This window comes from Monodelphis domestica, chromosome 7, assembly GCF_027887165.1.
Source record: "Monodelphis domestica isolate mMonDom1 chromosome 7, mMonDom1.pri, whole genome shotgun sequence".
NCBI classification, from domain to species: domain Eukaryota; kingdom Metazoa; phylum Chordata; class Mammalia; order Didelphimorphia; family Didelphidae; genus Monodelphis; species Monodelphis domestica.
Window position 1 is genome coordinate 244,513,264 of NC_077233.1, and position 15,514 is coordinate 244,528,777.

The following is a 15,514-nucleotide window of genomic DNA, read 5'->3' on the forward strand; positions in this document are numbered from 1 at the left end:
CTGCCAGAAGGCTTCCATCTTTTTCATAATTTACAATTTATTTTCTTCAAGAGCTTGTGGAGAATTTACATTTCTTATGGAAGGTTTTGGAGCATTTGTTTATGTTTCCTATTCTATCTCCTCTGTATTTTGCATTTTTGCTCCATAAAATGTGTCCAAAGTCACAGCTTCTTCTTGCTTTTCTTGGTGTCTGGAGGCTTTTGGACTTCTGTACTGTTTGCCATCTCTATCTGAGTGAGGACTGGCTCTTTGTGTATCTGTCTGATGATCCAACGCTTTAGCCCCAGGCAAATTGTCCATTCTCTGCAGATGTGCTGTCTTCCCAGGGAAGCCCAGGGTCTGCTGTCCCCTGCCTGATGGTGTTTTGGGTGTTACTGCTCTCAGTTCTTTCCAGCCAGTTCTCCACTGCCTTACTTCCATGCTCTGAGCCTGGCACAGCACTGTCCACAAGGTAGCCTAGTACCTTTGCCCACCATGAGGTTCCATTCCTTTCAGGAGGCCCTGTGCTCTAGGGGGTTAGGGTTCCTTGCCTCCCTGAGGTCTGAGGGCTCCTGATGGGATTAGGTTCAACTGGTTTGTTATGGATGTGCCCAGAGGCAAAAACCTCCAGTGAGACTCCAATGGAAGGACCCTGCCAAAGGGCTATAGGCTCCTTCCCCCGCCCCCCATATCTCTGGCTGCTTCCCTGCCTTCAGGGTTGGACACCTCCAGCCTTGCCCAGGTTGATTTCAAGGTGCACCCTTCAGAACAGCACCTTTGCCAGCCCTGAGGTTCCTGCTGCTGCTGGGGGCTCAGCACTCTGGGTTGTGGGATAGGGGTCCTGGGACCTTCCTTCTGCCTTCCCCTTAGTCCCAAGTGATCTATGATTCCGGCTTTTGGGGCCATATCTTTTGATTTCAGTCCAGAAGGAGGCTTCCCCAGCTCTGTCCTGTTGTTAAGTTTGAATTTCAGTACCCTAGGAGCATTCAGTTTGTAATCAGTAAGGAAGGGTTTTCAGAGGTCTGAACTTTTGCTGCTTCTAAGCTGCCATCTTGACCAGAAGTCCATTCATGTCATTTTGATAGTTAGATTTATTGGAATATTATAAGGCAAAGTACCTCCTAAAGATTGATTTAATTTCATCTTCCTTGTTTTGGAAATAATCATTTTCACTTTTGATACTGATAATTTTATTTTTAATCAAATTAACTGTTGTTCTCTTTTGTTTCTTTTTCATAAAACCAATTGCTTAGTCTTATTTATTATTAGTTCAATGTTTCTTTTACTTTCAAATTTATTAATTTCTCTTTAGATTTTTAGGATTTTTAATTAAGTCTTCAATTGGAGATTTTTAATTTGTTCCTCTAGTTTTTTAATTGCTTGCCAAATGCACTGATTTGCTTTTTTTTCTCCTTTATCTAAGTATTTAGAGATCTAAATTTTCTTCTAGTGTGAATTTATCTTGTTCCCTGCAAATTTGTTAAAGTTCTTAATTATTTCTATTTGCCTTTTAGTTGATTTTCTAGGATTCTTTAAATATATAATCATATCATTTGCAAGGGGTGTTATTTTAGTTTCCTCATTGCCTACTTTAATTATTTCAATTTATTTTTCTTCTGTAATTGCTATTGCTAATTTTCTATTACAATATTTTGTAATTAAAGTGATGATGGGATACTTGTTTTAGTCCTGATCTTGAAAAAATTGTGATCTCTGATGCTGATGGAATAGTAGTGTACTGAAAGGGATAATAAACTGGAGGACTTATATGTGAACTGGAAAGACCTCTACGAATTGATGCAGAGCAAAAGGAGATGAACCAGAGAACATTGTACACAGAAACTGATACATTGTGGCACAATGGAATGTAATATACTTTTTGACAAGCAGCAATGAAATGATCCAGGACCATCCAGAGGAACTTATGAGAAAGAATGCTATCAACATTCAGAGAAAAAAAAAAGAAAAAACTGTGGAAACAGAAATGCAGAAGAAAAAAAGATATTATCTATCCTGTGGTTTGATAGGGATATTATTGGAGTTTTGATGTTAAAAGATCACTGTAGTGAAAAAATGAATAACATGGAAGTAGGTTTTGAAAAATGGTACCTGTATAACTCTCCTAGCAAAAAAACAACATTAACAAATAAATGAATGTTCCTCTACCAATTTTTGCTGTATCCCATGAATTTTGATATATTTCTTCATCATTGTTATTATCATTAAATGAAATTATAGATAGCTTCTACAATTTGTTCTTTGGCCAAGCTTTTTTAAATTAGATTATTTCACTTCCAATTAATTGTAAATTTGTTTTTCTTTGCCTTGTTGATTATAATTTTATTGAATTAGGATCTTAAAAGAATATGTTTATTATTTCTGATTTTCTACATTTGGTTATGAAGTTATTATGCCCTAGTTAAAGGTCATGTTTTGTTTAAGTATCATGTATTGTTGAAAAGACTGAATAATCTTTTTTTCCTCATTCAATTTTTTCCAGAGGTCTATTAAATTTAACTTTTCTAAAATTTCATTCACTTCCTCCACTGATTCATTTCTATTTTTTTGGGGGGGTTAGATTCATCTAGTTCTGATAGGGGAAGTTTGATGTCCCCTACTAGTATAGTTTGACTGTATATTTTCTCCTTAAGCTCATTTAGTTTTTCCTTTTAAAAAATTGGAGGTTATTCCATTTGGTGCATAAATGTATGAAGTTGATATTCCTTCATTGTTTATGATATCTTAGAACAAGATATTTCCTTCATTGTTTCTTTTATTTAGATCGTTTTTTGCTTCATCTTTGTCTGAGATTATGATTAATACTCCTATTTTTTATCTTTACTTAAATAAAGCATAATAAATTCTGATCCATCTCATTAGTTTTAAATTTTTTGTGTTTCTCTTCATTTACAGTGTTGCTTGTAAACAACATATCATAGTATTCTGATATATTCTGATAGGGGATGGGAAGAACACTTTTATAAGAAGGAGAGGAAGAGAGTGCTAATAGGTAATACTTAAACCTTACTCTCAGTGAAATCAACTCTGGGAGGGAAACGCTTCTAGATCTATTGGTATCTTGAACTCTGTCTTATCATACAGATAATGGAGAAGGTAAAACTAAGGGGCTTGGGGTGAAGGGAAGGAGAGGGGGGAGGGAACTTAACAGACCCTAAAACAATAAACAAGAAGGGAACAAAAAGGGAGGGGCCAGAAAGAGAACCATATCAAGGGAGGGGATTAGGGGGATTGACTAAAAGTAAACCACTTGTTTAAAAGGATATAGCAAAAGAAGGAAGGACAGAACTAGGAGAGGATATAAAAATGCTAGGGAATTCACAAGTGGCAATCATAATTTTGAATGTATCATGGTTGATATCTCTGTATTCTCCTGCATCTTATTTTCCCCTTTTCATACTGCTATTTCTCCTTTCACTCTGTCCTTCTAACTACGTGTTTTGCTTTTAATAATTCCCTCAGTTCCTGTTCCTTTATATTGCTTCCTATAGACCTCCATCTTATTCCTCTCCTACTTCTCTATAGGTTAAGGTCAGATTCTATACCTCCCAAAGTGTGGTCATTTTCCCTCTCTAAGTCAATTCAAATGAGTGCAATCTTTAAGCATTAAGTCCACATGCTCATCCTCCCGTCCATCCTAATAGGTGTTTTTTTTTAATTTTGTCTAACTTTTGGTGATATAATTTACTCCATTTTACCTCCCCCTTCCCTTTTCTCTCAATGCAATCTACTTTTTGATCCCTGGACTTTTATTTTTATATATGTCATCCTAAAGTTTATTCCCAGACCCTTTTGTAAGTATGAAATTCCCTACCCCATTTTATGATTATAATAATATTAGCCTTTATGATTATAACACAAATAATATAGCTTACTTCATATGAATTATAAATATTATCTAGAAAATACAGTTTAAGGGTGGTATCAAATCTTATTGACAAGCATTTTGACCTTAAGCCTGAAACCAAAAAGTTCCAACCAATTTCACACAGCCTGTTGCTAAATCATGAGACAGGAGGTGGAGAGCTGCTCTTGGGTCCAAATGTATCTCAGGATGCAAATGTCAGTCATAAATGTCATCTTTCTAACTGCTGACTCCTAGTTGTCAGTGGGAAAAAATAGATCCTGATCCTTTACTGGAAAGGTGGTAATAATAGACATAAAATTACCACTCATAGTGATTATTTTTTATATACTTTCTGGCTTATTCAGAAATTGCATGATATGTCCATATGAAAAAAAATTGTATTCAATCTGCCTTTTATGATAGGATATCATAAGATTTCTATTAAAAGTCTATCTAATAAAAGTTCAGGGTCTCTGATCTTGATCTTGACCAGGGTCCAGTTTTTTTGGGGGGAAACTGGCCCCCTCTCAATAAACCTGTTTATCTAGGAGTTTTTGTATTTGTGTGATAAATTTTTGCCAGACTATATCTATGTAGACTAATTACTTTGATAATTATAAACAATTTCTTTCCATGTAGGGATACAAACTGTTTAACCTTGTTGAATCCCTTAACATTTTTTATTTACTTATTTATGCTTCTCTTGAGACAAAACTGTACATCAAATTTTTGGTTTGGGACTTGTCTTTTCATCAGGAATGCTTAGAAATCTTTTGTTTTATTAAATGACCATTTTTCCCATAAAAGAATATTGTGAGTTTTGATGGGTTTTGGTGGTAAATCTAGTTCTTTTGACTTCTGAAATATCATATTCAAGGCTTCCAATCCTTTACTGTTGCGGCTATGAAGTCATGTGTAATCCTGATTGCAGCTCCATGGCAATTGAATTTTTTTTTCCTAGTTGCTTGCAATATTTTCTCCTTTGCTTTAGGGGATATTGAATTTAGTTATAATTTGGGGATTTAATTCAAGAGGATATCTGTGCATTTTTTCAATTTCTATTTTAATCTCAGGGCTACTCTTTTTGATGATTTCTTATTATATGATATCTAGAGTTTTTATTTTTCAATCATGGCTGTCAAGTGATATAATCATTCTTAGATTGTTTCTCCTATATCTATTTTCCAGTTTATTGGTATTTTAAAGAAATCTTTCATATATATTTCTATTTTATCATTTTAAAATTTTTTTGCATTGTCTCCTGTCTAATGAGGTTATTAGCTTCTATTTGCCCTACTCAAATATTTAAGGAACCCTCTTTTCCACTTGACCAATTCTTCTTTTTAAGAACTCTTCTTCTTTAGATTTTTTAAAAATTATTTAGAATATTTTTCCATGATTATATGATTCCTCATTTTTCTCACTCCTATTTCCTCCTTCCTCCAAGAGCTGACAGGAAATTCCATTGGATCATATATGTATCATTGTTCAAAACCTATTTCTATCTTATTCATATTTGCAAAAGAATGATCTTTTAACATCAAAACTCTAATTATTTCCCCTTCGAACCTCATGATTGAACATATGTTTCTTTTCTACGTTTCTTTTCCCACAGTTCTTTCTCAGGATGTGGATAGCATTCTTTTGCATAAGTTCCTTTGGATTGTCCTAGATCATTGCATTGAGGCTAATAGAAAACTAAGATCTACTTTTAATTGTGTGAAAGGTGTTTGGTAGTTGTGTTCATATAATTCCTGTGTTTGACTTGACAGATAGATTTCTAAATATTTTTATTGTCTAGAATGATTTTCTAAACCCTTACCTTCTGTCTTGGAATGAATGCTGTGTATTGGTTCCAAGGAAGAAGAGTGGTAAGGGCCGGGCAATGGGGGTTAAGCAACTTGCCCAGGGTCACACAGCTGGGAAGTGTCTGAGGCCAGATTTGAACCTAGGACCTCCCATCATTATGCCTGGATCTCAATCAACTGAGCTACTCAGCTGCCCCCCTAGAGTGATTTTTTAAAATATATTTTATTTGATCATTTCGAAGCATAATTCGTTAAAGACATAGATCATATTCTTTTCCTCCCCACCCACCCCCCATAGCCGATGCGTAAGTCCACTGGGCATTAGATGTTTTCTTGATTTGAACCTATTGCTTTGTTGATAGTATTTGCATTAGAGTGTTCATTTAGAGTCTCTCCTCTGTCATGTCCCCTCAACCGCTGTAGTCAGGCAGTTGCTTTTCCTCGGTGTTTCCACTCCCATAGTTTATCCTTTGTTTATGAATAGTGTTTTTTTCTCCTAGATCCCTGCAAATTGTTCAGGGACATTACACTGCCATTAATGGAGACGTCCATTACGTTCGATTATACCACAGTGTGTTTGTCTCTGTGTACAATGTTCTCCTGGTTCTGCTCCTCTTGCTCTGCATCACTTCCTGGAGGTTGTTCCAGTCTCCATGGAACTCCTCCACTTTATTATTCCTTTTAGCACAATAGTATTCCATCACCAACATATACCACAGTTTGTTCAGCCATTCCCCAATTGATGGGCATCCCCTCGTTTTCCAGTTTTTGGCCACCACAAAGAGCGCAGCTATGAATATTTTTGTACAAGTCTTTGTGTCCATTATCTCTTTGGGGTACAGACCCAGCAGTGCTATGGCTGGGTCAAAGGGTAGATATTCTTTTGTCGCCCTTTGGGCATAGTTCCAAATTGCCCTCCAGAATGGTTGAATCAGTTCACAACTCCACCAGCAATGAATTGATGTCCCTACTTTGCCACATCCCCTCCAGCATTCATTACTTTCCTTTGCTGTTATGTTAGCCAATCTGCTAGGTGTGAGGTGATACCTCAGAGTTGTTTTTATTTGCATCTCTCTGATTATAAGAGATTTAGAACACTTCTTCATGTGCTTGTTAATAGTTTTGATTTCTTTATCTGAGAACTGCCTATCCATGTCCCTTGCCCATTTATCAATTGGAGAATGGCTTGATTTTTTGTAGAATTGATTTAGCTCTTTATAAATATGAGTAATTAAACCTTTGTCAGAGGTTTCTTTGAAGATTTTTTCCCAATTTGTTGTTTCCCTTCTGATTTTAGTTACATTGGTTTTGTTTGTACAAAAGCTTTTTAGTTTGATGTAATAGTCAAAATTATTTATTTTACATTTTGTGATTCTTTCTATGTCTTGCTTGGTTTTAAAGCCTTTCCCCTCCCAAAGGTCTGACATGTATACTATTCTGTGTTTACCCAATTTACTTATGGTTTCCTTCTTTATGTTTAAGTCACTCACCCATTTTGAATTTATCTTGGTGTAGGGTGTGAGGTGTTGAACTATTCCTAGTCTCTCCCACACTGTCTTCCAATTTTCCCAACAGTTTTTATCGAATACTGGATTTTTGTTCCAAAAGCTGGGATCTTTGGGTTTATCGTATACTGTCTTGCTGAGGTTGCTTTCCCCCAGTCTATTCCACTGATCTTCCTTTCTGTTTCTTAGCCAGTACCAAATTGTTTTGATGACTGCTGCTTTGTAATATAGTTTTAGGTCAGGGACTGCAAGGCCCCCATCATATGTGTTTTTTTTCATTATTTCCCTGGATATCCTTGATTCTTCCAAATGAACTTTGTTATGGTTTTTTTCTAAATCAGTGAAGAAGTATTTTGGTAGTTCAATGGGTATAGCACTAAATAGATAAATAAGTTTGGGTAGGATGGTCATTTTTATTATATTGGCTCGTTGTATCCATGAGCAATTAATGTTTTTCCATTTGCTCAAGTCTAGTTTTAGTTGTGTGGCGAGTGTTTTGTAGTTGTGTTCATATAGTTCCTGTCTTTGTCTTGGGAGGTAGATTCCTAGGTATTTTATTTTGTCTAAGGTGATTTTGAATGGGATTTTTCTTTCTAGTTCTTGCTGCTGAGCTGTGTTGGAGATATATAGAAAAGCTGATGATTTATGTGGGTTTATTTTGTATCCTGCAACTTTGCTAAAGTTGTTGATTATTTTAATTAGCTTTTTGGTTGAATCTCTAGGATTCTTTAAGTAGACCATCATGTCATCCGCAAAGAGTGATAACTTGGTCTCCTCCTTGCCTATTTTGATGCCTTCAATTCCTTTATCTTCTCTAATTGCTACTGCTAGTGTTTCTAGTACAATGTCAAATAGTAGAGGTGATAATGGGCATCCTTGTTTCACTCCTGATCTTATTGGGAATGCATCTAGTTTATCCCCATTGCAGATGATATTAGCTGATGGTTTTAGATATATACTGTTTATTATTTTTAGGAGTGATCCTTCTATTCCTATGCTTTCTAGTGTTTTTAATAGGAATGGGTGTTGTATTTTATCAAAGGCTTTTTCTGCATCTATTGAGATAATCATGTGGTTCTTGCTAGTTTGCATGTTGATGTGGTCAATTATGTGGATGGTTTTCCTAATGTTGAACCAGCCCTGCATCCCTGGTATGAATCCTACTTGATCATGGTGAATGATCCTTCTGATCACTTGCTGGAGTCTTTTTGCTAGTATCCTATTTAAGATTTTTGCATCTATATTCATTAGGGAGATTGGCCTATAGTTTTCTTTCTCTGTTTTTGACCTGCCTGGTTTTGGAATCAGTACCATGTTTGTGTTGTAAAAGGAGTTTGGTAGAACTCCCTCTTTGCTTATTATGTCAAATAGTTTGTATAGTATTGGGATTAACTGTTCTCATAATGTTTGATAGAATTCACATGTGAATCCATCAGGCCCTGGGGATTTTTTCTTAGGAAGTTCTTTGATGGCTTGTTGGATTTCCATTTCTGATATGGGATTATTTAAGAATTCTATTTCCTCTTCTGTTAGTCTAGGCAGTTTGTATTTTTGTATATATTCATCCATTTCTCCTAAATTGGTGTATTTATTGCCATATAATTGGGCAAAGTAATTTCTAATTATTGCCTTAATTTCCTCTTCATTGGAGGTGCTGTCCCCCTTTTCATCTTTAATGCTGTTAATTTGCTTTTCTTCCTTCCTTTTTTTAATTAGATTGACCAGTACTTTGTCTATTTTGTTTGTTTTTTCAAAGTACCAGCTTCTTGTCTTATTTATTAAATCAATACTTCTATCACTTTCGATTTTATTAATTTCTCCCTTAATTTTTAGAATTTCTAGTTTGGTTTTCTGCTGGGGGGTTTTAATTTGATTGCTTTCGAGTTTTTTCATTTGCATTTCCAATTGATTGATCTCTGCTCTCCCTTGTTTGTTTATATAAGCATTCAGGGATATGAATTTAACTCTGATTACCGCTTTGGCTGCATCCTAAAAGGTTTGAAAGGATGTTTCGCCATTGTCATTTTCCTCGATGAAATTATTAATTGTTTCTATGATTTCTTCTTTAACTAAACAGTTTTGTAGTGTCATATTGTTTAATTTCCAATTGGTTTTAGATTTGGTTTTCCATATACCATTACTAATCATTATTTTTATTGCCTTGTGATCTGAGAAGGCTGCAGTCATTATTTCTGCTTTTCTGTATTTGTGTGCTATGTTTCTGTGACCTAATGTATGGTCAATTTTGGTGAATATGCCATGTGGTGCTGAGAAGAAGGTGTATTCCTTTTTATCCCTATTTATTTTTCTCCATATGTCTATTAATTCTAATTTTTCTAAGATTTCATTCACTTCTTTTACCTCTTTCTTATTTATTTTTTGATTTGATTTATCTAAATTTGATAATGGTTGGTTTAAGTCTCCCACTAGTATGGTTTTATTGTCTATTTCTTCCTTCAATTCTCCTAGTTTCTCCATTAGAAATTTGGGTGCTATGCTATTTGGTGCATACATGTTGATTAGAGATATTTCCTCATTGTCTAGAGTCCTTTTTAACAAAATATAATTACCTTCCCTATCCCTTTTGATCAGGTCTATTTTTGCTTTGACTTTATCAGATATCATGATTACCACTCCTGCCTTCTTTCTATCAGTTGAGGCCCAGAAGGTCTTACTCCATCCTTTAATTCTGACCTTGTGGGTGTCAACCCGCCTCATGTGTGTTTCTTGAAGACAAAATATGGTAGGGTTTTGGATTCTAATCCATTCTGCTATTCGTCTACATTTTATGGGTGAGTTCATCCCATTCACGTTCAAAGTTATGATTGTCATTTGTGGACTCCCTGGCATTTTGATAGCCTTCCCTAATTCTAACCTTTTCTTCTTCGGCTCTATTTTTTGGTCCAGTGATTTACTTTGAATCAGTCCCCCTTGTCCCCTCCCTTGATGTTTCCCTTTTTAGTCCTTCCCTTTTTCTTCCCTCCCCCTCCCCCCTCTCTTTCCCTCCCTTTTTGTTCTCCCTCTCCCCCTCCCCCCCCCTTGGTTTTCCTTTCTCCCTACCCTTTTTGAGTAAGATAGAATTCAAGATCCCAATGTATCTGGATGTTTTTCCCTCTCAGAGTTGATTTCCCTGAGATTGAGGTTTAAGTAAAAAGTCCCCCCCTCTTCCTCTCCTTCTTATAGGAGTTTTCTTCCCCTCCCCTTCCCATGTGAATCTTTGTGTGAGAACAATTATTCTATTTGGTCTTTCTTTACCCCCTATTTATACATTACATTTTCCCCACATATTAGTATATATAGATTGATATAAATGTAGTCCTTATAGAAGAGAGTTTGAGTAAAAGAAGAAGATAACATTTTTCCCCTTTCCTTAATATTTACCTTTTCAGGTATTCCTTGCTCTTTGATTTTCGGTATCAAACTTTCCACAGAGCTCTGGTGTTTTCTTTGCAAAAAGTTGGAAGTCTTCTATTTTGTTGAATGCCCATACTTTCCCTTGGAAGTATATAGTCACTTTTGCTGGGTAGCTGATTCTTGGTTGGAGACCCAGCTCTCTTGCCTTTCTGAAGATCATGTTCCATGCCTTACAATCATTCAGAGTAGAACTTGCAAGGTCTTGTGTGACCCTGATTGGCATTCCTTTATATCTAAATTGTCTTTTTCTGGCTTCCTGTAGGATTTTTTCTTTTGTTTCATAGCTTTGGAATTTGGCAATTACATTCCTGGGAGTTGTCTTTTGGGGGTTTAGTGTAGACGGTGTTCTGTGAGCTCTGTCAGTGGCTGTATTGCCCCCTTGTTCTAGAATCTCTGGGCAATTTTCTTTGATTATATCTTGCATCACCATGTCCAGTTTGGTGTTTATTTTGGCTTTTCTGGGAGTCCAATTATTCTTAAATTATCTCTTCTCCCTCTATTTTCCAGATCTATCATCTTTTCGGTGAGATATTTTATGTTCTCTTCTAATTTCTTGGTGTTTTGGCTTTGCTTTATTAATTCTTGCTCTTTTACACGATCATTGTCTTCCAGCTGCCTGATTCTGGCCTTTAAAGCCTGGTTTTCCTTTTCAGTTTCATCACACCGGTTTTGTAGATGTGTGAATTTCTTTTGCATTATTTCCCACTTTTCCTCCCAGAAGGCTTCCATCTTTTTGGTCATTTCTGATTCAAATTCTTCATGGGTTTATGGAGAGTTTCCATTTCCTTTGGAAGGTTTTGGAGCATTTTCTTGTATATCATCTTCTATCTGCTCTATATTTTGTATTTTGGCTCCATAGAATATGTCCAAAGTCGCCCCTTTCTTCTTATTTTTCTTGGGATTTTGGGGCTTCTGTGCTTCTGTGGAGTTTGCCATCTCTGAATGGGGAGGATCAGTTTTTCTTATCTCTGTCTGGTGTTCAGAGGCTTTAGTCCTGGGCAGATTGTTGGTTCTATGAGGTTTCCCTGGGTTAAATTGAATATGCCTCACTGGAACTGGAGTTGAAGGGTTGGACCAGGAGGCCACACTCTCCCCCGGGCTCTCTGGGTCGGGTTGCTTTCTGGAAGTTGCCTTCAGAAAAGCTGGCCATGAGGCTGTTTCATCGGCCTGCGGGGGGATGGGCTGCAGCTTCCCGGAGCTCCGAGGGCAGGGACTTTCACTGAGACTTGGATAGCAGGATCCAGCCTGTGAGTCTGTCTTGCCCGCCCTGAGGGTTGCTGTTGTTTCGACCCTGCTCTCTGCGGGGGGAGCTCCGAGGGCAGTGACTTTCACTGGGACTCGGATAGAAGGCCCTGAGGGTTGTTGTTGTTTCCCATGACCCTGCTCTCTGAGCAGGGCTGGGCTGCGGCTTCCCGGAGCCTTGGACTCTGAGTTCCTACCCCTTAGGTCCGAGTGATCTCGGGTTCTGGCTTTTGAGGGGCGCCATACCTTTTGATCCGGGTCCAGGTCCAGGAGGAGGGTTCCCAGGGTCTATGCTGTTGATCGTTTTGAATTTCGGCGCCTTAGGAGCTTATAGTTTGAGATCAGTCGGGAAGGGTTTTCCGGAGATCTGAACTTTAGCTTTCTCTAATCCACCATCTTGACCGGAAGCCCCTAGAGTGATTTTAAATCGAGTTTCTCCTCCTAACTCCTGCTTCTGAATTTTGTTGGAGATATACAGAGATGCTGATTATTTATATGGATTCATCCTATACCATGCAACTATGTTGAAGTTAATTATTTTCACTAGTCTTTTAGTTGATTTTCTAGAATTCTTTAAGTATATCATCATATCACCTGCAAAGGCTGATAATTTAGTATCCTCATTGTCTACATTAATCCCTTCAATGTCTTTTTCTTCTCTAATTGCTATCACTAGCTTTTCTAGGACAATATTAAATAATAGAGGTGATAATGGGCATCCTTTCTTCACTCCTGATCTTATTGCAAAGGCTTCTAAATTGTCCCCATTGCAGATGATATTTGCTAATGTTTTTAATATATACTGCTTATTATTTTGATGAATGACCCTTATATTCTATTCTAGTGTTTCAATGGGAACAGGTATTGCATTTTGCCAAAGGATTTTTCTGCATTTATTTAAATAATCATGTGATTTCTATTGGTTTCATTATTGATATGGTTAATTATGTGTATGGTTTTCCTAATATTAAACCAGTCTTACATGCCTGGTATAAATCCCACATGGTCATAGTGAATAATTCTTGTGATAAATGCTATAGTCTTTTCGCTAGTATTTTATTTCATATTTTTGCATCTATGTTAATGAAGGAGATTTCTCTGTAGTTTTCTTTATCTGTTTTTGGTCTTCCCAGCTTTGGAATCAGTACCATATTTAGGTCAAAAAAATTGGTAAGACTCCGTCTTTGCTTATTTTCTCAAATAATTTGTATAATATTGGGATTAGTTGTTCTTTAAATGTCTGATGCAATTTACTTGTGAATTCATCTGGCCATGAGGATATTTTCTTAGGAACTTCCTTGATGGCTTATTTAATTTCTTTTTCTGAGATGGAATTACTTAAGTCTTCTATTTTCTCTTTTGTTAATATTTCTCTAAGCAGTTAATATTTTTGTAAATATTCACCCATTTCACCTAGCAGTTCTTATTTATTGACATATAATTGGTCAAAATAATTCTTAATAATTACCTTAATTTCCTCCTCATTAGAGGTGAGATAACCCTTTTCACCTTTGATACTGTTAATTTGATTCTCTAATTTACTTTTTCAATAGATCGGCTAGTCCTTTAATCTATTTTATTTATTTTCTAAAGTACCAGCTCCTAGTCTTGTATATTACTTCAATAGTTTCAATAGTTCTTTTACTTTCAGTTTGATTAATTTCTCCTTTAATTTTTAGAATTCCCAATTTAGTTTTAAGCTGGAGAATATTAATTTGTTTTTTCCTACTTTTTAAAGTTGAAAGCTCAATTCATTGATATCCTCCATTTTTTTTTTGCTATAGGAACTCAGCTGTATAAATATTCCTATTAGTAATGCTTTGGCTGTATCCAATCAGTTTTAATATGTTGTCTCCTCATTGTCATTCTCTACGATGAATGCAATAAGTACTCTTATTTCTTTTTGACTCAACATTTTTGAAGAATTAGATTATTTAGTTTCTAATTTATTTTAAATTTGCCTTTCCATGGACCCTTTTTAATTATAATTTTTATCAAGTTATCATCTGAAAAGTTGAATTCATTATTTCTGCTTTTATGCATTTGTTTGTAATATTTCAGTACACTAGTACATGGTTGGTCTTTCATTCATGTTCAAAGTTATGATTGTCACTTGTGAATTCCCTAGCAGTTTTATATCCTCTCCTAGTTCTGTCCTTCCTTCTTTTGCTATATCCTTTTAAACAAGTGGTTTACATTTAGTCAATCCCCCTAATCCCCTCCCTTGATATGGTTCCCTTTCTGGCCCCTCCCTTTTTGTTCCCTTCTTGTTGTTTTAGGGTCTGTTAAGTTCCCTCCCCCCTCTCCTTCCCTCCCTTTTTGTACTCCTTCACCCCAAGCCCCTTAGTTTTACCTTCTCCATTATCTGTATGATAAGACAGAATTCAAGATACCAATAGATCTAGAAGCTTTTCCCTCCCAGAGTTGATTTCACTGAGAGTAAAGTTTAAGTATTACCTATTAGCACTCTCTTCCTCTCCTTCTTATAAAAGTGTTCTTCCCATCCCCTTCCCATGTGTATCATTGTGTGAAAAAGATTTTTCTATTTATTGTACTTCAGCAAGGATCTCTTGGTACCATCATCAAATTCCCTCCTCCTTTTTTTCATTTTTTTGTATATCATCTTATACCCCTTAATGCCCCAATCTCTTCCTGTGAGTGATTCTTCTAATTACTCTAATAATGAATATAGTTTTGAGAGTTACAAATAACATTTCCCCATATATTAATATATATATATATATGTGTGTGTGTGTATATATATATATATATATGTAATTTGATCTCATTTTAGCTCTTAAAGAAGAGAGTTTGAATTTAAAAAAACATTTTTCTCCTTTTCCCTCTCTTTCATCTTTACCTTTTCATGTTTCTCTTGATCTTTGTGCTTGGATATCAAACTTTCCACTTATTCTGGTCTTTTCTTTATAAATACTTGAAATCTTCTATTTTTTTTTGAATGCCCATACTTTCCCCTGGATGTATATAGTCAGTTTTGATGGATAGATGATTATTGGTTGAAGACCCAGTTCTCTGGCCTTTCTGAATATTGTGTTCCAGATCTTGTGGTCCTTTAGTGTGGAAGCTGCCAGGTCTTATGTGATTCTTATTGGCACCCCTTGATATCTGAATTGTCTCTTTTTGGCTTCTTGTAGAATTTTCTACTTAGTTTGAAATCTCTGAAATATGGCTATATTACAATCCTAGGAGTTGTCTTTTGGGGATTTAGTGTAGAGGATGTTCTGTGAAATATTTCAATGTCTATTTCGTCTCCTTGTTCAAGAACATCAGGGCAGTTTTCTTGGATGATTTCTTGTAGTATGATGTCAAGATTTGTATTTATTTCTGGCTTTTCAGGTAGACCAATGATTCTCAAATTGTCTCTCCTTCCTCTGTTTTCCTGATCTGTCACCTTGTCAGTGAGATATTTTTTTCTTCTATTTTGTCAGTCTTTTGTCTTTGCTTTATTAATTCTTGTTGTTTTTCAAGATCATTGGCTTCCTAATTGCCTAATTCTGGTTTTAAAGACTGGTTTTCTTTTTAGGTTTTGTCTATTTTGCTGTTCATGGCTTCCAGATGTTTATCCAATTGGGAGTTCTTGTACTTTAAACTGTTAATTCTCTTTGAACTATTTCCCACTTCTCTTATGAGAAGGCTTCCATCTTTTTGATAAGCTCCAATTTAAATTCTTCCAGAGTTTG